Raw genomic sequence first — 23,928 nt, 5'->3', positions numbered from 1 at the left:
CCTCTTGCTTCCCATTTTTTCAAGTCCTCAGCTTTATCTGCTTGTGAGAACAGTGTTACCAAAGAGAATTGGATTCAATAACAAAGATGCAAAGTTGCAGAAGAATTAATGTGTTTTATGTGAATGGGACGAAGGGGACAGGAGTAGACTAATCTTGAAGTAGTGCATGTCTGCGCTAGAAAAAGCCCATCACTTTTTTCTGGAGAGAAATATAAAATAGAAGAAACTATTCACATTTACCGTAAAGTGCATGCTGATGTAAGATCATCACACACCTTAGAACTGCAAACCAAATAAAACAAGAAATTGAGGTGTATTAGCCTTACCTACTTTAAAATTTTATCAGAGCTATTTTATAGTTATGTTAAAAATAGGTAACAGCCTTGTGGTATGAGCAATACAGATGAGGTAGGGTCCTAAGATCACAGGGGAATTAAAATAGCCTACAACTGAATCTCTTACCAGGACTCCCATCATTGCGGCTCCTAGTAGGTCTGAGGTTTTTTTTTCCCCCTTCCATTTTCTATTGCAGTTTGCTTTAATTTATTAAGATGTTTTTAATCATAGCGCATGGAAAATAAAATGGAATAGGTTGTTTTTTTGCAGTAGTGTTTTATCCCCTCTGCCTATTCTCCAGCTTCTTCTTTTTTGCCCCCTCCCCCTCCCTTAAATTTTCAAAGCCCTGTACATTTTTAAAACAAAATGCATTCATCTTGTTTCTGGATTGCTCTCTGCTTATCCAAGTGAAAATTATCATTTCATTTGGATTAAATGGCAAGCCACCTCTTTCTTTCCCTATTCCCTGCACACTGACCTCAATTATTCCCGCAAATCAGATTAGCCTTGTTGACTTCCATTACTTCAATAATTAAGAAACAAAATGATGAAACAAGTACCTTCTAAGCAATTGTCATCAGAGCTCCCATAACATCTCTTTCTAACAAATTTTGGCAGCAGAGTGTGTTTTCTCTGCATGAACTTTAAGGCACCTGAAGACATATTGAATTTGGCCTGTTTTCAAGAAACCCTTCAGGAACTCCTAAATGGATGTTCACCTTGGATTTTACTACATTTCCATGATTCAATACAACAGATAGCATGCTGATTATACAAAACTGCTACGTATTTGTCACTGCTTTAAATTCCCTTTCTGAGCACCCAATATAGAAGCCCATGTCCTTCTGCAACTGCAGGATTTTTACATTGGCTGGGCCTCTGGAGAACAGTACTTACTGTAGCTCTACTTCCCTCCTCTTTTCCACTGCATGTGAACATATCTCTCTTCTTACAATGATGCAGCAGATAAAAGAGATGAATTTATCTTTGAAAATTCGGGATCAGATTCTCAGCTGGTATAAACTGCTCTAGCATCAGAGACTTGCAAGAGACAAAAGCAATTTTCTCATTAATTAAAATATTTGAATCCTATCCTAGTGTTATCTTACTATTTTTTTTTAATTCAGTTTAATAGACCACCATTTCAAACAAATGAATTTTTACTTACACACTTCCTACAAGGAAGTTGCTTGAAACTAATACAGAGCTTGCTCTACTGAATAAGAACCTTCTCAAGTCCAGATTTGGCTACTTAATTGGTTGATAACCGGACTGGGGTTTGGGTTCTGGCCATCTGCTTATTGCTTACACTCCCTGGACCCATTTTTTCCCACCTGTGAAAGAAGAGATCAGGCTAGAATGTCCATAATAAAATATTTTGCCAAGTCCTGATAAAATTACACAAAAACACTCGGTGCCTATGTGATACTTGCTTTGCCAAATAGGGCTTTGCATGGGTAACCAGATCCCAGGAGACAACAGTAAAGATATGAAAACATTCTTAAGGTTTTATTGCCAAACCTCAAGAAACAAGAATCTCAAATGTGGAAGGAAGAGCAAAGCACACCACTACTTCAAAACCTTCTTTTACAGCAACATAAAACGGTCATCTAATGCAGTGCTATCATAAAATTAAATCATGCTCACTTGTCATTTTGTATGGTCTATACCGACAGATTAAAAACTACACGGCAAAATGTAATTTCCCAAACTGAAGGTATAAGAGGAGTTTGAAATATCTTCCTCTGCACTGTCTGCTCAGTCCTGCGTCCTCATGGTAATAAAGCAACAGTCACAGTTGGATAAAATTTAGCACTGCTGGCTGCCTTCAGGGTACAAGCAACACTTGTCCTAAGAGTGCCAAGGGAAAGAGCGAGTGACAATTACAACAGCGTGCCAAGGTTATCTTATTTTTTAGAGAAATCCTGGGGGGAAGGGGGACAGAACATTACATTTACAAAATCTTCAACTTGAAAGTCAAGAGAACTGAAAACAGTACATCCCCACTCTACCTTACTTGCAAGTTGAGAGTACGGCTCTTATTGTTTCTGCCCAAGATGATGCTGAGCAAGGGCTATCCTAATGCTCTGATAGCATATCAGGATACACACCATAGGTAACACCGTGTCTCTCTACAGCAAAAACCATTTCAGCTAGACTAACTTTTGCTTCCACAAGAATCATCCCCATGCAGAGCTAGCAAGAAAGCTGAATGTCACGCAAGACCTACTGTAACGGGGGCTGTGTGCACGCACAGGGAGATGGCAAGCAGCCCACGTTGGTTGACTCCTGCTACACCTCTTCCATGGCAAGGCTGTTGTCACCGGCAGGGGCACTGGGTGCCAATTTGTGCTCTCATCCACAGCGCAAAACCCTGTAAATATAGAATAACACAGCCAGCTACACCAGCATCATTTCCAAGGTACCTGGGGGTGGTCAATCTGTTCTTGCATGTAAGCAGCAGCAGGTACAAGTGGATTGCCAAAAAAGTCAGTGCTGCAGATACAGAAGAACTCTGTTGTTAAACTCAGCCCAAAGATTACTGAAGCGAATTACGAAGTGACATTGCTGGCCTTTAGCTCCTGCCCATAAGTGATATTCAGTTCAGTGCTTCAGAAAGTCATGAAAATGACTAGAAGTGGCACTCAAAGTGAGAAATGGGGCATAATGGAGCACAAGTATATCTATGCATGCATGCACACCTAATAAAAATAGCACCACCATTCAAAAGTCCGTCTTCTCCTTTATAATAGTGCCCCTATCTTGTGACACCTGGAAAAGCTCTAAATTGGGAAGAAAAAAAAATGTAATTTAAACTCAGAGTCAGCTTAAGCCTCTTTCATAAAGCAACAATACAATATCTTGAAGAGACACTTATCCGAACAAATACATGCAGAAATTATGAAACTACTGAAAGTCATATTTTGCAGCTGGCTGCACACTCTAGCACAAACTCTAAGCCATATAGATTAAAGGGCCATATAGATTAAAGGGCCATATAGATTAAAGGGGATTAAAGGCAGCAGTGTGCTCAGGTGGCCAAGAAGGCCAACAGCATCCTGGCCTGTATAAGAAGCAGTGTGGCCAGCAGGTCGAGGGAAGTGATTGTGCCCCTGTACTCGGCTCTGGTGAGGCCGCACCTCGAGTACTGTGTTCAGTTTTGGGCCCCTCGCTACAGGAAGGACATGGACGTGCTCGAGCGAGTCCAGAGAAGGGCGACCAAGCTTGTGAGGGGTCTGGAGAACAAGTCTTACGAGGAGCGGCTGAGGGAGCTGGGCTTGTTCAGCCTGGAGAAGAGGAGGCTCAGGGGCGACCTCATCGCTCTCTACAGGTACCTGAAAGGAGGCTGTAGAGAGGTGGGGGTTGGTCTATTCTCCCACGTGCCTAGTGACAGGACGAGGGGGAATGGGCTAAAGTTGCGACAGGGGAGTTTTAGGTTGGATGTTAGGAAGTACTTCTTTACCGAAAGGGTTATTAAGCATTGGAACGGGCTGCCCAGGGAGGTGGTGGAGTCACCATCCCTGGAGGTCTTTAAAAGACGTTTAGATGTAGAGCTTAGGGATATGGTTTAGTGGAGTACTTAGTGTTAGGCCGGAGGTTGGACTCGATGATCTTGAGGTCTCTTCCAACCTAGAGAAATCTGTGAATCTGTGAATCTGTCTGTTAAGATTTATCAGACTCGAGAATGCACTCTAGTTGATTAGAATGTCTGATTTCGAACCCAGAACGAACACAAGTTCTCATGTATGAGATAAAGAATTTGGATTTCCTCTGTTCACACTGAAATTTGATATGAAATTTCTTGTTTCCAGTAGTGGAAGAGAATGAACCCAACACATCCAAATCAATGAAATCTACTAGAACTTATAGAGTAGAAGGGTACTTCACGCCTGTCAGAGCACTGAGAAAATGCCTTAGCACAAATGAGAATCAGACTGTAAACATCTGCAAATAGACAATAAAAGTGAAATTCAGGCCCACAGAGCAGTGACTCTTGTTACTGCAATGATGTCTTGAAGCCTTCCTTCTATTTGCATAAGATAAACTTCATGCCAATATTCTACAGCAGCTTCATAAAGGATTTTTTTCCTTGTGACGGAAAGATATGGGGAAAAATTACACCATAAGTAGCACTGTGAATACCATGAGACCTAACAAAAAGTCTCCGTGTAATTTCTTTCATTAGAAGTTACATACACTTCAACATTTACAATTTTTTTTTTGATTTTGTAAAAGGTACACTCAAGTTAAAAATATATGTGTAATGTTAATATACTCACAGACTCATCCTTACCCTCAGACTCCAGAAAGGTGAGGGACTTCATCTGTTTAGTGCTTGTGGTCAACTGCACCCATATTTCTGTGGACACACTATCACAGACAGAAATGATAAACATTTTAAAGCTTCTGTAGTTGCATTTTGAGGACAATCAAATAGCTCTTTTCTCATTCCAAAAGCAGAAATAGATATTTGTATGTGAAGCTGGATGCTTGCACTCTTGATTCCTCATTTGATGTGGATCTAAAATATTAACGACACAAGGTGACCTTTTAAAGTGTAACTGAAGATGGACAGAAACATGCAAGATTATAACCCCAATAAGAATAAAGTACATGGAAAAACTTGACTCAGAACTTTGTTATAAAAGAACCACTCCTAACAATGATCTATGAGGTTTTATCACACATTTACTCCATCCAAGAAGGATTTTTTTTGATCATTCTTACTGCTGCAATAAGTAGTGCAGCCTCTACGTCCAATCTTGCTGAAGGTACCTACCAGCTTAAATAGTAAGCAGATATTCCTAGGATTTTCAGAAATGCCTTAGAGTGTGAAAACAAGAGGATACACCTTGTTTAGATGCTTAAAGAAAAGATACTTATGCCTCTTTGTTTCTTCTTGTAAACACTTTAAAAAGCATCTCCACACAACAAGAGCACTCAGTATGTGCAGAGGTTATCAGGCAAGGTGCAGTATTCAGTTTAAAGTCAGGGTTTTTTTGTTTGGTTGGTTTTAGAAACACAGCAAAAGCCCAAGTTATGAAAAAATCCATGTGTATGAGAATCATTATGGATTGCAGCATTAAAGCACTTGCACATCTCCCAATCAACTACGAGATGTTCTCTGAGAATTGGTAGCATATGTCGTCCTAAAAATACAGACCAAAACAACATGTTATCTTAATTTTTGTTGTTTAAATTTGTTGGCAGCTTTGAAAATATGAAGTGGGATTTAATACTGCTGGGAGTGTCTCACTGATTCATTTCTCAAAGTTTGGACCTCAGCATTCTCTTTGAGTCATCGTACTTACATTTAGCATCAAGCAAGCGCCTTGTGATACTCTTAAAAATAAACATGAAGCTTTAATCAAAGCTGAACAGAAGAAACTATAATTGTCCCACAGTTGTTCTCTTTGAAAAAATTCTCAACTTTTTTTTGCAAGTAAAAGGGACCCAAAAAAAGAGGATTTTTAGCAACAAAATGCTGAAAATAAGCTGAACTGTAGTTCTTTGTGATTCACTGCAGCAAAGATGGGATCCAAACAAACAGTATTGGCCTCTACTGACACACTAAGGAAGCCAGCTCCATTCATCAGGGTTTGAGAAGCCCCAGCATCCACCTCCAAGCTTCTGGGCACCAATAGGAGTAGGAGTGGTAAGAAATCACATGAAACAATTTCAGCTCCATGAACTCTCCCTATTCTTCTCCCATCCTTTTCAAATCTAACATCAGCGGAATATCATCAAAACACCTGCACTCTTCCTCACATCAGGATCACATTTCTATCAAAAAATTAAGCCAGAAATTTATCTACAGGCTTCGACCAATCTAATCTTTCTGCATCTCCATCAACAGTCTGGTCTTACCCAAAGCACATGGATTTTTTTTTCTATTCAAAGCAATCATTCCAGTTTTCACTAAGGTGTACACACAATGCTGACAGGGCCATTACATACATATTGTAGGGTGTTACAGGAACTAAATTTTAACTCAAAGAGGTTCAGACACTGTTTACATTAGTATCAGCTTGAGCTCTTCACAAGCATGGGGAAGAGCTGTGCATGCTCTCAGACATGGCTACAGCGATGCCATTGTCCATGCTCCCTTCTCCCCAGTAATCAATCGTCTACTGGAGAGCTAGTGAAGAAGGTTTAGCTGACATTGCTCAAAATATTGGCTTCCTTGATTGCTATCAGCATACATTAGGATGTCTAAAGCAGAGCAGTGGCTGTGGTGGCTGCTTTACTCATTAATGTCTATTTCACTGCCCTGGGACCTAGCGGCTGATACCAGGTACAAAGAATCCAGGAATTAATTCAGAGCAAAAAATTAACAAGCTGCTCACCTTCATACAGCCAGCTCATGCCAGCATGAGACGCATTTTCTCATCTCTGTCCAGGTCTTCAGCCTCAGAAGTACCCTTTGTAATGTGTCTCCTTCCCATATGTTTGATTCCTTCACGGAACCACGCTGCCAATGAACTTCTCCTTGTGTCCTACCACTGCATCTTGGCAACACCATTTGCAACCTGGCACTGTCATTCCTCTATACATGAGCACTTTTAGTGATACGTGCTGACTTCGAGCATATTTCAGACTAAGGATCCTGCATAGAATGATGGAAAGCAAAGGATTTAAAAAAAAAAAAAAGTGTAAATCTGGTGTTAACTAGAGAACAAGAATAAATCATATCCATTTATCTACAGATCATATGTACAGTTGACAGTACCTTCCTTTTTCCATTGCGTTAGCCTGTCTCCACCAGTAATTATCCATACAAATGAAGGGTACAACTACTGCTCAGCACCTCTGCATATACCACTCCTTTTTGGGAGCCTAATCTGGATAACATACAGCACAGTAAGATGGCACTTGTCAATATTTGTATTGAGAGATTGCCATTTTAGAGAAAACCTACAGGGACAACCCCCGTGGCGAGAGGCACAGTCGCAGCAGATGTATTCGCAGCTGCAACAGCCCATGAGAACAGTCAGTACAGTGGCTTTTGGCAAAGTGGAATCAATGTGGGGAGCTGGATTGGCTCTTCCTTGTGTTTATATTTGCCTTCTCCTCATCTAATAAGGCAGGGAGACAGATGCCCTCTCATAACAAACACAAGCTAAGCTGTTGGTACCATCCAAGTCGTGAGGAATTCTTTTTTAATCACCTTATTCTCTTCTTGGACCTAATATACTGCCTATAGCTTTAACTTCAGAACTGCCAAAAAGTACTGCCCAAAGCAGTAAAGTTTTTGCTAGCTAATTATCTCTTGTATTCAAACCAAAACAGAAACACTCTTGCAAATCTCATGTATTCAAATTAATTAGACTTACAGTCCTGAATGGATGGCTGTCCAGCAGTTTTAAAAAAAAAAAAAAAAAGATTCCTATACAAATAATGAATTATTACAGCCATCCAATAAACCAAACCAGCAAAACAGTCTCTTTGGCTCTCTTACAACACAATTGCCATCCTTGCTCCAAATGAATGGATTTTTAAAAGTATTCAGAAGGCCATAAGGGAAGCTGTTTCAGATCTGCAAGGGCAAACAAGATTTTAAAAAAGAAATATTTTGGCTCAAATGTGAGCATAACCTGCCCAGAAGCAATGCTTTAATAATGAGGGACACTTACCTGCATGCTCCTAGAGACTGTGGTTTTGATAATGAGACACTGGGAAGAGACATCAGGTGTTTAGGACACTGTTTTGCAGTGCCAGAGTCACAGCTGTCCAGCCTCAACTGCTAAATTTCCATGTTGCTTCATATGAAAACAGGAGCAGGATCATATCACGTGAAGAAACAAAAACAGAAGAGTGTTTGTGTCTGCCTGTTCATGTCATAATTGACAAGTGTGTGAAGTATTTCAATCTGGTCCAAACTTTCTTTCTACAAAATAGATTTCAACACATGCAACATCACCACAACGAGATATGGTGCAGAAAACTCTGACTTCACGTACGTGTTTTGAGAAAGTTCATCTAGCATAACCCAACTCATATGCTGACATTTTCACAGTCACAATTTTATAAACTAAGGAGTTTATATAAACATACATTTAATTCATCTTGTACTGCATTTATTCAAGAGAACCCTAGGCTATACAGCTTGGTTCCCTACATTCCCAGGACACATATAAACTATTATTGTGATTTCTGGTGCAAGTACTTGGAGTAATACCACCATTGAATTTCGTCCTGTGTGTTCATTAAAAACAAAAATAGCAACTTGGGGATTCCCTAGCTACTCACCTTCACAACCTTTGTCACTTCACAGCTCTCTCCCCCTTTTGGGCAACGTAGCAACTTGGTGTGAATAAAACCCACTGCTGAGTGGTAACATCACGTTCCATCACCCACGTAAGATCACTGGGAAGCACCAGTCACAGTCTCCCCTGCACATTTCACCAGTGCTAAATATCACCAGCCACAAAAGCTACTTTCACACAGAAGGGAAAAATACAAGAGTGCTACATATCATCCTGGGCAATAAAACAAGCAATGTTTGGTCAATCATGGCATGTAAACCCATCTCAGGGCTACAGATCAGTGTTGCATCACATAAATGATTCCTTATAGTATCATTTAAAGATGTGCTTTAATCCCAAAGCACTACTCAGGCTATTACTTTCTTATGAGTGACTTCATAAATGGTGATTACCGCTAACCCACTGTAGTAAATAGGGAGAAACAGACAGTTTTTATTTTCCCATAGCAGAACTGGGGGGGAAAACGCAGGGCTGTTTTCTGCTTGCTTAAACAGTAATGATCCATTCTGCAATCTCTCACTGCCCCTAGGCAGGCTTTCACTCAGTGCTGGGGTAAGAATAACTCAAAAGGCAGACCTGGAGTTGAAGGGGAGATATTTTACTGCAATAAGTGACTTTAATTGAACGTGAACTATGTCTTTTTTAACTTTAACCTTCCAGGACTTGACTTCAGGTATCTATATTTCATATCTATCCCAATTTTGTTCATCACAGACACTAATGAGAAAAAAATTAACAACAAAAACCCAACAACACAGCCACTCAATAAATGCAGCCTGGCAACAGAACAGACTTGGGGAGGAGTATAGGGCCTGACCATTTTAACAGATAACAAACATTTTTTTCCTCTAATGAAAGCTCTGCTGTCATGAAAGGGTATTTTTAATACTGATAACTTCTTCATGTCCAAACTCCTCCATCAGCTGTGCTATTACGAAGGCTTCAACCTGAAACAAGTGCTCCTGTAAAGGGCAAGTCATCATAAATCAGAAGAGAAAACCTTCATAGTAAAACATTATTTGAAAATGGAGAGGGTGGGGGGAAAGCATCAGCAGGGCCAAGAACCTTGCTCTTTCAGAATTATTTTGTTACTGATGAAGATGCATGCTGAGAAACATTACCACAAGCCAAACAGCTGTGTGCGAGAAACATTTTTAATATCTTAATTTTCTGTAAAGCTGTTCAGCCCACTTTATACTCATCTCAGGTTCAATAAGAATTTGGTTTTCCTTTGTTTTAGTAGAGCTTGTTCAGAACCTTGGAGCTGTGGGTATTGGGGTCACGCTTTGTTGTTGTTGTTAACTGTAAAAGGAGCCTGATGTTTAACACCCATGCACCTGACAGGGCCAGGAACACTGCATTCAGGTGCGGGAGTATTGAACTGTTTAACTTCGCCCTGAATCATTCTGCGTTTGGCCTGTTACTACACTTTACAAATAAGCCAGAGTGTGCTTAACCTGTTCCTAATAGGGGAAAAAAACTCTTGAAAAGCTCTGAGTAACGTTTGGATTGCAGGAGCTGTGGACTGTATCAGAAAACATCATCTTTCACAGTAAAATGAAATCATCATCAATATTCTGATCTCAGTATATTGGCTAAAGGCAAGTGAATATTGAACTATAGCTATTGCAAGACAGATTTTTCATACCAAAAATAAATCAAGTGGATTCATTTCTCTCAGAAGCTGCTGTGAAAACAGAACCAGAGGGAGCTCAGCAGGGTCATTTTCCTCCATAATCTCTACCACAAAGAGAGATTAACGTCATATTTGTGGGATAGAAAGTCTGCGTTTTAGCAGCTTAAGATAATTTGAAACTTCTCGCCAGGCTGTGTAGCCATAGACACTCCAGCACTTTCCAAATGCCAGCTTACCGTAATCACTTTGACATTTCCAATCACTGAAGCACATTGTATCGAGTAACGTAAAACCTATTTATATAGGGATCGGAAGGAAGAGGCGCTTTTGCATCCTACCAATAGGTAAAAATATTATCGCACTCTTTCCAACATAAAAGCAATGATAAAAGAACATCTCTCGTAATTTGGCTTCTGTGGCCAAACAGAACCACTTCCCTGCAGTGCTAAAGGCATGGCAAAGGGTTTTGATGGGATCTCCTACAGACCTGTGAGTAGCAGCTGGCTTGTGCTCTATTTCTCTACCTGCACCTTGTGTCCGGCAATGCATTAAATCTGGTGCTGATAAAATAGAAGCTGAGGCAGAGCAACACTAATAAAGCAAAAATATCCCGGGCGTAATGCAGTGGACAATAGATCCCAACATGCTGCCTCCTAAAACACGCAGGCTAGATTTGAAAGGAGCTTAGGTGCTTAATTCCTTTCAGAAATGTGACCCTTGGCCATACTGTAATGTACTGTGTGTTCCTCAAAGCACTTGAAATATGTCAGAGGGACTCTGCAGAAGCTGGGTGCTGAACAATAAGGCACTAAATCAAAACCGCAGCGGAGAGGTACATATTACCACTATTATAGATCCTGAGAATAAAGCATTGGTTTTCGGAGACTTTCTGAAACATATTAACCATGGCAGAAATAGAAAACGGCTCTAAACTCTGCAGAGTTACAGGTGTAAAGCTTGGGAGATAATTTTGAAGGGTTTTGAGATCTCCAAATGAAAGATTCATTATAGGCTGTGAGCTATCCATCCCTTTGTGTTTTTTGATGAAAGGGACTGGAGGCTTTTCTCCGAGAAGTGGAAACACAGGCAACATACAGACTTCTCCATGCTGGCATGAATGGCTGCTTATGGGGGGCAGACAAAAACCACCACGTGCAATGATTTCCATCTCCTCCCTGCTTTCACCCTGCCCCTAGGACAGGGAGCACACAAACAGCCACAGCGACCGCAAAAGAGGAATAATTCAGAGCCACCAATGTCCCCTTGAGTCCTGCCTGCCCAGTGTCACCCCTGTGACCTGCCCCTTCAGCACAGGGACTCTGCAAAAGCCACGCAGGAAACATGTTACCTCCCTTCCCCATGGCCCTGGGGCTGAACATGCTTCGGCATGGACCACAGCTGGCTGGATAAGTCCGTGCAAACCCCTCTCTTTAGGGTATTCTCATTTCCGATGGTCACACAACTGCATTAATTACACATACACACACAAAAAAAAACCAAAAAAAAACAAAAAACAGCATATGCATGGGGAAAAAAGACACACCACAGGTGCTAATTCTTCTAGGTCAAGTCAGAGGCAAATTAGAATCTGTTTTGTTTTTTTTTTTATGGCGTCATAATGGAGGAAAAGGTGGCATAACTGTTTATTTTATTTTTAATTTTTCAAGAGAGGTAGGATTGCTAATCTAAGAAAAGACTCTGTCCCTCAGCTAAAACAGCTATGCTGCCACTGCAGTGGTGTATGAAGAAGTGCTTTCCTTTCCAGTGACTGCACACAGAGCAAAACACGCAACGAGGCAATGCAACGTAAATGACATTTCAGCTAATTATAAAGCTATGAGCAACTAATCATGCAGCATGTCAGTCACTTGAAAAAGTCACCCTGAATGCCAAGGGTATAAATTAGCAATCGAAATATTTCCTTTTTTTTTTTAAAGATGCACTTTGCCCCAAAGGGTAAACAGAGAGAACTGCTCAGAGAGAACTGCTGGAAATTTCTCCCAGCACCTTGTCCCTGGAAGAAGAAAAGGCAGCAGAAGCTGAAGTAGCTCAGGACCCCAGCAACAGCAATTCAGTGCATCACTTACTTGGGCACAAGGCAAATCCTGTTCCAAATGCAAGCGTAGAGGCCCTGTGCCATGCAAAAGAGCTCCAATTAACATTATCAGACTCTTAACAAGCAGCCTGCAAGAGCGCTCAGCCACTCACTATATAAATTTTTTCCTTTTTATTCCAGGACCTGATCCTCTGCCGTGTAACTCCAGCAAGCTCCTTTGTCTTGGATGAAAACACATCATCTCCCAGCAGCTGGAAACAGATGCTTAAGCATATATTATCCTTTGAAAATGCTCCATTTTCTAATGAAAAGTGTTTTTTTCCCTACTAATTCTGTTATCTTTCTGTATATTTAAAAGAAACATTAATTATACTTTAAATAGTTTCCAACAAACCCTCCATGTCCTTCCAAATTTCATCATTATCTAGTAAATTAATCCTCAGCCACTTATCTGGCTTAAGGTTAATTGATATATGACTCAATCTCTTTTCTTCCTAACGAAATAAAGCAGTGGTGTGCACACATTTTGTATTGATAGGAAACTAGCTCCTATTCACACTTTTCTATTGGCAATTACCTGTTTTCATTCATAAGTCCTCTTCCTTCACATGTCCTATTATTAATGTTTGTGTATTCAGGAATCACCTAACTTCACCTACAAATTCCTCCACGCTTCATCTAGCAAGTAGTTTTTCAGGAAGACTTGGGGAGAGGGAAAGGACTAGGTAGAAATACGTAATTAAATCCAATACATAAGACCCACTGCAGAGCTCAGCATCACATGTATACCAGAAATGCATGTGCCAAGACCTTACTGTCATGTTGGGTGCCAAAGACGGACAGTGTTGGCAGGTCTATAAATATAAATGCAGAGAACAGGATGTTATTAAAAGCGTGGTGTTAAAGCATCAGGTAAGAAGGAACTATGGGCTAAGTCTCTAAGGAACAGAGCGACCTCGTGGATAAACTGTTAGTCTCCAAACCAGAAGGTCTGTTCAGTTTCCTCAGACAGCAACCCGTACTTCTGCAGTCACAGGAGCTGATGAATTATAAAGCATCTTTTCCTTTTGCCATCTGTAATACTAGCCAAAAAGAATTATCTTTGCAGTAACAGTGACATTTTCACATTTATTTTGGCTCCTATAGGTGCAGATATGTTTCCTCAGGTTTAAGGAACTTCAGGAATTAGCCACGTAAATGTAATTCCAATTAGGAATCAACCATCAGTGACTCTGAAAATGCTAATGAGCACCTAAATATCTGAGCCCCTCAATAACAGTTTCTTTTTCTAAACTGTTCGGGTAGAGCTATTCAGGACATTATATATCCCATTACCCAGCAGGATGGGGATCAGACAACGACGAATGGCTGCAAGAATATGGATAATGGAAGAATCTGACACGCGATCAGCTCTTTCACCTATCGCAACAAGTTTTTTTCCTGTCCATTAGCAAAGTCAACCTCTTCATATAGAAAACTGACTAGAGAAGGCCTGACATTTGGTGCCTTTACCAAAGAGACTTCCCTGCTGCTGTTGGCTGATCACTTTGACATATGATTTCTCTGTCAGCATGCATGGACATATCTACTACTGTCTGTAAACCCATGGAGAATTTACTACCTACAAGAGGCTCGAGCAATTTTCTAGCACTAGATATGTATCTTGCTTGTGTGTGCATGTGTATAAGCATAACCTATAGTTCCTCTGAATTATTTATAGACAAACAAGTAATTAAAATTTTTATTCTGCCTGTTCCAAAGATTAGAACCAAATTTTTATTTTTTAAATCAACGAAGCTGCTGCCCAACCTCATAACTCTGTCTACACGTTGTAAAGAATGGCGTGACTGGCTCTAACACTTTGTATTTTGTGTGATATACTGAGAAAGCAAATGACTTGGTGACTTCCCCCAGTGTCGGAAAGGAGAGGACATAAAACAAGGAGCCTTTCATTTCTTGTAAGCCGTGTACATTCCCATACACCCAACTTTTCAGGAGCAAAGATGCAGGGCTCAGGAGGTATCTGCACAGAGCTGGGAAAGCGACTCTAGGGCTTGATGGAAGAGGGGCTCAGCACCAGGACACCCAAGTTTTGTTCTCAGCTTTCAAAGCTGTCAGCAAGTCTCACTTAATCTTCACGTACCTTCATGGTCGGTTAAACTGAATACCTTTGCAAAGGTTGCCTTTAAGAGAGAAAATGCGTTTACAGGCACGAGATGGGGAACCAGGGCTCCTGGCTTCTATTCCCAGCTCCTTCATTTTTTTACTACGTGACCCTGAAAACAACCACTCGGCCTTTAAACACAAAGCTGAGCATAATCAATCCTATCTACTGCATGCCAGTGTCACAAAGGTTGGCTGCCAACCGAGAAGAAACCCAGAGAGCTTTTGACAAAGAAACCAAATCCTGTCCTGGTAGAAGAGCTATTGTGCTCCATGGAAGAAGAGGCTGTATGTATGCAATCGATCACCTTGGTGTTTTATGTGTCTCAGGGAAGTCAATGAATGCGTAGAGAAGAAAAACTTGCAGCTAAGGTTAATCTTATAGCCAGAACAGCCAAAACCTGCACAGGACCAAGAGGTAAGCACTTGAATCACCACTAAAAAGAAAAAAAAAAGAAAAGAAAAAATACAGTCCAGGAGAAAAGAGCTAGGGCTAGATGATGCATACATAGACCATCTTATAAGCTAAGTTGTAAGGCTGTTTGGAAGGTGGTTTCTTCTTGAAATCCACTCAAGTACAATATTAGTGGGTGCCACTTTCCCTGCAGATGAAAAAATTCCCTCTCATGATTCCAAGTATCAGAAAAAAAATTTTAAAAAGAGTTAAAAGTGAAGCCAGGGGCTCAGAGAGTTTTTCAGCCCTAGCACTTAGTTTTCTCAAACCAGTAGGACTGGTCTTTCACAGAAATGTTTTTCCACAGTGAATGAATTGAGAAGAAAACATTTCAGTGCCTAGGCAAATGCCAGAAGTAACACCTCCTTGGGGAACTGAGACAGGCAAAGAAATGAGTCACAACAACGCTTTTTTCTTTAAACTGCAATCACTATAAATATCACTTCAGCCTCCCAAGTTCTGAGTATATCAGTAGACAAGAAATAAATGGCTAAAGAAATTAACTTAGTCAATATAAGGATAGATTCTCTGTTTATTACACATCTGCATCAGACTCCCCAAATGTCTTGCTCAGATTTGAAGGCATTACTTTGCTTTTGTAGCCTGTTTACCTCCGTCACTTGATAGAAAGAAGACACTCAGCATTTCAACAGAAGTGCCCCAAGCAGAGATGAAGTGATTTAAAGGTTAGAGTGAAACTGTGCTTTTACTAATTTTGCTAAAGAGAAAGCTGCTGTGCATTTGCTGGCTTCGAAAGAATACTGCGCCGGTTCTCAGGCTGTGAGGTTTGCTTGGCAATATTTCTTTGCAGCACCATGAATTTAATCACATCAAAACGTCAGCAAAGAAAAATGAAACACACGTAGGTCTTTTTCCCTGGATTGATGTTTAGCAAAAGAAATAGATGTTTTCTTAAAGAGGCAGTGGGCTACATGAGATTTTACACCACTGCTTTCACCTTCAGGCCCAATTTGGATTCCACTCATGAACATAAATCCAAAGCAGTTTTGCCATATTGAATATAGCTTAGCTACAGCTGATTCCTTACTCTCCGCCCCCCAACACACACACACTGCATTTATTATAATGCAGCATGGATGTGAAATGATGGTGTTTATTCTCCAGCGAATATCTAAGGTGACAGGAGGAGTTCCCTTTCTGTAAGGGATGCGGGTCGGTTTACCCCATACATCATGACTAGCCAAAAGCCACGTAACCAGTAACACTGAACGTAGCTGATTCAACCACACAGCAGCAAACCTTCATGAATCTTGGTTCTTTCTGCCAAAAACTGCTGACCTCCAAATGGAAAATAATAATGTATTTAAAATATACTTCATTGACTGCCATACAGATCGCTTCAGTAACTAACGTAGGCACCACTCCTCTATCACTTTAATATGTATGTACTTACATCAAAGATATATAAGCATTGTGTACAAAGCTGACACACCATGATAGGGCACTAAGTATAAAATATCAAAAGAAAAACATCCAACGTAACTGTGCATAACTAAAGAATAATGCTTCTTAAGGCAAATTGCCATACCTCTAGCAGCATATAAATGCCCCTTCCCCCAGAATCTCATTCTACATCTAATCATGACATTAACCTGGGCTACTGCTATTTAATGAGCTGTAGTGAACTAAATGCCTACTTCAAAAACCAGGTAGGATTAAATGCAGTTGCTCCAACTAGAAAAGTAATTAAAGAGAACTTACATTAATCCAGGAGAGCTAAAGGAAAGGATGATGATTTATGAGCAATATTGCTGGCATTTTCAAGAGACATAAAAATCATTTAAAATGAATATCTAGAAACTATTAGTTAGGAAAGCAGCTATAATTGGATAAGCAATCTAGTGTGTCTTTAAGGCATTTGGTTTCTAAAGGTAAAAATAAACAGATAACCTTTCAAGAAAATAAAAAAACCCACACATTTGCGATGTTAAATTTCTTTAATGAAAAGGACAAAGTGACTTTTACTAAAACATAAATACTTATTGTCCTATTCAAAGTGATTATAAAACATATCGCAAGTTCTAATTACAGAATGACAGAATATTAGGGATTGGAAGGGACCTTAACAGATCATCTAGTCCAATCCCCCTGTCAGAGCAGGAACACCTAAATCTTGTCACACAGGAACGCATCCACATGGGTTTTTAAAGTCTCCAGAGAAGGAGACTCCACAACCCCCCTGGGCAGCCTGTTCCAGTGTTCTGTCACCCTCACCACAACAAAAATTTGTCTCATATTTAAGCAGAACCTCCTATGTTCCAGTTTACACTCACTGCCCCTTGTCCTACCATTGGGTGTTACCGAGAAGAGCCTGGCTCCATCCTCCTGACCCTCGCCCTTTACAGATTTATAAAGATTAATAAGGTCACCCCTCAGTCTCCTCTTCTCCAAGCTAAAGAGCCCCAGCTCCCTCAGCCTCTCCTCGTAAGGGAGATGCTCCACTCCCTTAATCAGCCTCGTGGCCCTGCGCTGGACTCTCTCAAGCAGATCCCTGTCCTTCTTGAACTGAGGGGCCCAGAACTGGACACAATATTCTAGATGTGGTCTCACTAGGGCAGAGTAAAAGGGGAGGAGAACCTCTCTCGACCTACTAACCACTTTCTTACCCCAATCTGAGCAAAGGTCAACTAGAACAGGTTGAGCAGGGAGGGCTGGATTAGATGATCTCCAGAGGTACCTTTCAACACCAGCTTTTTTGTAAAAAAAGACCCCTCCAGAAAACCATTGGTGCAGTGAAAGGCCCTGAAAGTACCTTAGGGTAGCATGTAAAATATAAAACTAAGCATTCACTTTGCCAAGTATTTCCCTTTCAGCATTATGCTCACCTTGGTAGGTCATATCCAGTTAAACATCTTTGACTTTGCCTTTAAATGGATGCATACATTCACAGAGCAATTAATACATCCTGTAGACATATTTATCGGTCCCTATTCTCTGCAATTAAACTTAGCAAGAGCAATAACAATACCTTTAGCATTCATGCTTTAGAAGTTGTCCTCTGTTTCCTTTAATCTGTCTGAACAGATGGAGTCTTGCACTGTCAGCCTTGTAAACTTTTTCCTTAGCCATTAAGGCAGAAGAAGTTAAGGGGAATAAATAAAATACAGCAATTGTTTAGTAATCACTACCTCTTCACCTATTCCTTTACAAAAGTTTTAGGCTAATGAATAAAGTAGGTTCATACAGGGTAGGTCTCCAGAAAGTCAGTATTAAGTGTCCTGCTGGCTTCAATACCTTGTCAAAGAGATATGTAACCAAATACTTGCTTCCCACAGGGCATTCAAAGAACTTACTGTGTTGACACACTAGAAAATCCCACTGAATTAGCACTCTGATCCCAAATCACAAGAAGCCAATGATGAGTCAGTATTTCTGCTAACTTATCAAGGATGCTAATAGCATTGCAATTCATTTCTCCTTCAGTCTGGGTAGTCGATCATCAGGGATGAAAAGCACTTGAAGTGCCAAAACTCCTGACACGTTGGTGAGCGCTTGCTTGGTAAGATTACTTGCATCAAACTCGGTAAGATTATTTGTTCAAGAAAGTAGTCATGAAGAAGAGGCATTTACAGCTTGGCCCACTGTAAAAATAGAGTATTTAATAAGACATCATTTGGAATACAGGTAATAAATACTACTAAGGCCACAAATGTTGTTCCTACCCTTACTTCAAAAAAACTACTTAAATTAAGGTGTAAATTAAGCCTTAATCACAGCCACTATCTTGCGCGTGAGACCAAGTTCACTGAAAATCAGTAGAAATACAGAAATCTCATGGAAATGAACTTGCTTAACCTTATGGTGTTCAATTATGGAAAATCTCTCCCCTGTGAATGAGGTTAGTATCATGCCCTCTTGTACTGTAGTATTTCTTTTTTGCCTTTTGCAGAATTTATGTAGTGAGATATCTAAGGCAATTCACATAACTAACATCAAAAATGCATTCTTCTTCACAAGTTTAGCCTTTCACACATTCAATCCGATTCCAAAACCTCTTAACAGGAACCAGACTGAATCCTACCCAAAGTACCCCACCCTCCCCCCCCCCAAAAAAAAAAAAACTACCAGGCTACAGAAAAATGACAGAAATCATCATTAATAAAAATCAGGCTCACTTTCTGGGGACAACTTTTCTTGGAGATAGCCATATTAGAGTTCTTTCCAGCTCATGCATTACACACACCACTAATTTAAAAGAACAAAGGTAATGATAAATGATACTGCCCCAGACAAGTTAAACTAAAGCTTATCAGAAGGCACTCACTGATCAAAAAATACAAGTGTACTAAGATACAAAAAAGAAATCCATAAGGTAGGTCTACACTAAACCCAATTAAGTTTATGGGGTCTTAGCATTGGCTTTAACAGGATTTAGCTAAGGCTGTAACCCCAGTGTGAGTTAGATCACATACTCGAGCAGACGGCTGAATTGGCTCCCTGCCTGTTGGCAGCCAGAATCCAGCACTGATTGATGGGAAAAGCTCTTCCTGCAATGGCCATCTCGGTCACCAGTGTTTTAAGGGAAGCGAGGAGGGAAGTGAGCCTAGCACAGCTGACAGCCTTGGAGGGCGTTTAAGAATTCTCTGGCTCTACCTTTGGTTTTTAAGGGAAATAAATGGTTACTTGTAAAAGACATACTAGCAAAATCTGCTACGGTTTTTAATTTGAAACAGAAACACTCACTTTTACACTAGCAGGAATAGTTCTGGATTTGTTAAAGGTGTAACATATTGCTAACTGTGAATGGTTCTGAATGACGAAGGGGACAAAACGATCAACTCTCTTATGAAGACTTACTTCACACAGAGATACACCGCAACATTAACTCTCTGCATATACAGGACAAATGCATTCCCTCCTGTCATAATATCAATCTTACTGCACTGCCTGCGGTTACTCACAGCCAAATAGAAAAATCTACCTTCTACTTGAAGTCTTGAATTGTAAAAAACAAACAAAAATACAACAAGATGAAAAATCACACCACGTGCCCACACAGAGACCCACCCATTGTGGTACAGCATAACTTACCAAGCACAGACTACCCAGCAGTTATAATATATAGACTTGATTGCCAGCTGTTAGCTTCTCCCGTGTTCATTACTTACTTGCAGACATCTCATTCATACAAAACAATTTTGAAAGAATTCACCAAACTGAAGACACATCATGCAGACGTTTTTTTTTCCATACATTTAATGCAGCTAACATTGGTGAAGCCTTCAGGGACAGTAAAGCATAACAACCCTCGCTGTTTATTTTGATCACATATGATGTGCTGGAGGCTCAGAGAGATTTCACAGCCTTTGCGCCAGGTTGCAAAATACTGCTGTGAGCAAGCAGTCCCCCAGAGGTGCAACGGCTGCACCAAGCTGCACAGCCGCAGGGAGCAAGCTCTTCTCCCAAATCGCAGAGAGGTCCCATCACCTGCAGTGCTTGCACAATTTCAGCTGTGAAACGAAGCTTAACTTCGTCCAAAAGGCTGGACACCAGAGCAAAGTGCCCCACCTGGAGCCAAACTCACGTTTTCAGCTTTCATTTGCAATACTTCCCGGTTGCTCTATACTGCACAGGGCCACCAGGACACACTTCTTCACTTCTCAATACTCAGGAAATTACCTTTGGGATAGGAAACTATTTACAAACACTGGAGAGTCCCTTGGTAAATATCTTTTAGGGTTTCATGTACAGCATCTCCTTGCCTATACTAACTACTACAGGCTCACATAATTTTCTGTTATTTCCCATTGAGGTAAAATTTGCTGAAAAAACATCCAGCTGAGACAATTAAAAATAGTGCATAAAGGGTATCGTTGGCACTGTGGAATGCTGTTGACAAAATTAAGACATTGCTTACAATTACACTCCTAGTAATTTATGCAGCCAGTAGATTATGCCAGCACGGGCAATGCCAGTTCTGCTAATGAAACCGAAATCAGTTTGACAGCAGAATGATGGTGGATTTTGAGAACAAGTACCAACGGTTTGCAGGTGGTTTAGGCAGCTATAAAATCTGATTTATGGGGGCTTTTTAATCCTTATTTTAATTCACCTTGTGGGAATGCACTGTAATAAAACATCCTGCCATGTTACAAACGCCAAGCTGTTTGAGATCCAACGTGATTCCAATACAGTAAAATTCTATAAATTTGATTGCAATTTTCATTTATTAATACTCCAGCTTCTCTCCCTCCCCACTCTCAGCCCCTGCTCTCAGATATGGATTTCATTTTCTGGCATACTTATTTACACATTCGCACATTAGAGAGAAATTAAATAATAGAGGCACAACTAAGCTGTGCTTGAAAGTTAGCTGTGCCTCATCATTAAGAGGCTGTAATTTATGCATCTAGCATTGCATATGGAGGCACGTGGCTGCTATCAATCTCACTGCAACGCCATTTCTGCTCCAAAGTAATAGGCAGTTCAGTGCTCCTCAGTGTCCTGTCTGCATAAAACTGGATAGTCCAAAGGGGACCTCCAGAACAGTCTTTTAAGCTTGGCTATGCAGTAATTCTGTAACGTGCAGGAAAAGACCATAAAGAAAAAAAAAAAAAAGTAGTGCAAAAAAAAAAAAAGGGATGGATTTTTAAAGATGCAACCATTTCACCATGGTTGCAGAAAACATCCTAATTACAGCAGAAATCTGGCAGCCTGCATTCTGCCTACATTGAGCTGCCACTATACTACAGGACTCCCCACCTCCTGAAACATTCAAATTACTGCCATCTACTGCAGTCGATTCAGATGAGATACTGGTGCTGCTGTTCTCCCTGCAAACACCTTTCACAGCGCAGTGGGATTTCAGAATTAGATTTTAGTCTGTTTTGTAACTAATGATCTCTATAGGATTTGATGAATTTGAAAAACAATCAAATATTACACAGGATCGAGTTTCCGTAAAGCACATGGGATGGAAAGAGGGGACTTGTAGAATCATATGCATTTGGGAGCGCTAGCGTTCTCCTCTTCTCAGCACTGGATACAATAAGATGAAAAAAAAAGTTAGACGAAGCCTTCCTGGGACCGGTAGACCTGCTGGTTGAAAACAGCAGTTTCCCACTCTTGAAGAAAAGGAATTGGAATCCTTTAAATCAGAATCACAAGAATTCTTTAAACAGAGTTGTTGACCCTGTGTGACTTCCAAGACCAGCACCCAGCACAACCACAAAGTCTGGGTGGCAAAATATTATTAGTATCACTTTCTGTAAATTTTTTTTTTTTTTTTTTTTTTTTAACAAATTTAAAGGATTTTAACTGGATAGAACTTGAGAAATGATGAACTGAGTTACACTCAAATAGAAAAACAATTATGCTTTTGCAAGGCAAAATATTACAAAACCTATCACGAGAAGCACCTGAATGCTAACAGGTGTGGGGGAGAGGAGTTACTTTTCTAATCCTGGACTGATTAAAGAAAAAAAAAAAGTGCCATGTGGGGTTCCATGTTTCCCAAGAGTTTTAAAAAGAGATATCAACAAAAGAGCATGGCCACAATGCCACTGAAAACAGAGCCCCTAGCCAGCAGGTCATTATTGTGACCCTAAAGAGCATAGGAAGCAATCCTCTGTGTGCCTAGCAGCTAGAGAATTAGCAGATCTGGTGTAGATCAGGATACATGCTTTCTAATTGGAAGAACTTGATTTTATTCTCATGCTTTCTAATACCACCATAGATGTGTAAAAGATCCTCCTGCACTTTTAATACACAAAAGTAGCATAGAGCAAACTTGAGATAAATTAGGATCAGTCTTAGAAGATTCATGCTATTTTAAGAGACATTTCCTACAGACTTTATACACAGCAAACGATAAAAAGACCTTAAGATTGTAAACAACGCTGAAATTGAGGGGAAATCTCAAATTGTGTGTCACTGTTATCAGTCGCTTTTGTTATAGTGGATCCTAAAAGAGGAACAGGGACCCATCACATAGACATCAAAAGAGATATCAACATACTTATTTCCTAAAATACCACAAACTTTTCTAGCATAAATATCAAGGATCTCTTTCCAGCCCAATAACACTTTCAAAACACCAACAGAACTTCACAGCCTGCTCTCAAGGATGGAGATCACCTGGCTCAACAAACCCCTTCAGACACCAGCATCTCCAAGGGGCAAAGGAAAGAAACAGGCTCTAACTGATCTACATTCTCACGTTTTAGAAATCTGAACAAACGTTACCTCCAAAACAACAGGGAGGCAGAAACACCAAGCTACAGAGAAAAAAAAAGAAAAAAAAGATACCCTCAATTCCAGTTCCTCCTGGAGCACTGATTAAAATACCCATCAAAAGAATGAACAGCACCTACTGAAACAAAGCATCTGCAGCACCTGGGCTTTTCATAGAGGTCTCCTACCTCGTTGCCAATTCAGCCAAATCCCGTTTAGTTTCTGTAATTTGGTAAATGTCTTTTGAATGGTTACAGCTGTGGAAGCCCTTGGATCTTAGTGTTTTGTGCATCAGCTTAGTTTATTATGCTTTAGGCAACTATTTCCCTCTTTTTATTTTTTAATTTATTGCACGATTACCTGCTAGCCCTCACTGAGAACACTGCTACTTCTCCAATCATTTATATCATAGAGGATACTGTCAGTGTGACTCTATTAACAAATACATCAGATTGCTGCCCAGCTCCCAGAAGAGGCTCTTGGTGCAACTGCCCTGGTGATATCCTCACAGCAAATTAAACAGATGAGACTCAGGTGCTGCCATTACACACTTGCTCAGCAGAAGGCAGGAAGAATGATGGGACAAAGCAATGAAGAAAATCCGTTCCTTAACTGTGTTTGAACACTTCCTAAATCTGAGCAGCAAGAAGTTATTTTGTTTTGGTTAGATAAACTATTTTAAAGAACAGTCCACACACACACGTGCTGTGTAGATGTACTTTTAATACAGCTGGGTGCTTGCAGCAGCCCTGCGAGGACTGCATGATTAAGCATAGGGAAATAATATTACTGTTAGTAAAGGTTATTATTCTGCATTGAGAAT

The 23,928-nt window shown here is 40.3% G+C and overlaps 1 protein-coding gene across 1 annotated transcript in view; it reads right to left on the bottom strand.

Moving 5' to 3' along the window:
- The window catches only part of LOC310886873 (uncharacterized protein), a 227,951-nt gene that overhangs the window by 39,243 nt on the left and 164,780 nt on the right, over window positions 1-23,928 (bottom strand). The gene's annotated exons all lie outside the window — the stretch shown is intronic.

The sequence above is a fragment of the Anser anser genome, assembly GCF_964211835.1.
Source record: "Anser anser genome assembly, chromosome: 26".
Taxonomy (NCBI): Eukaryota; Metazoa; Chordata; class Aves; order Anseriformes; family Anatidae; genus Anser; species Anser anser.
The sequence above is the reverse complement of the archived record's forward strand: the minus strand, read 5'-3'. Positions and strand labels throughout refer to the sequence as shown.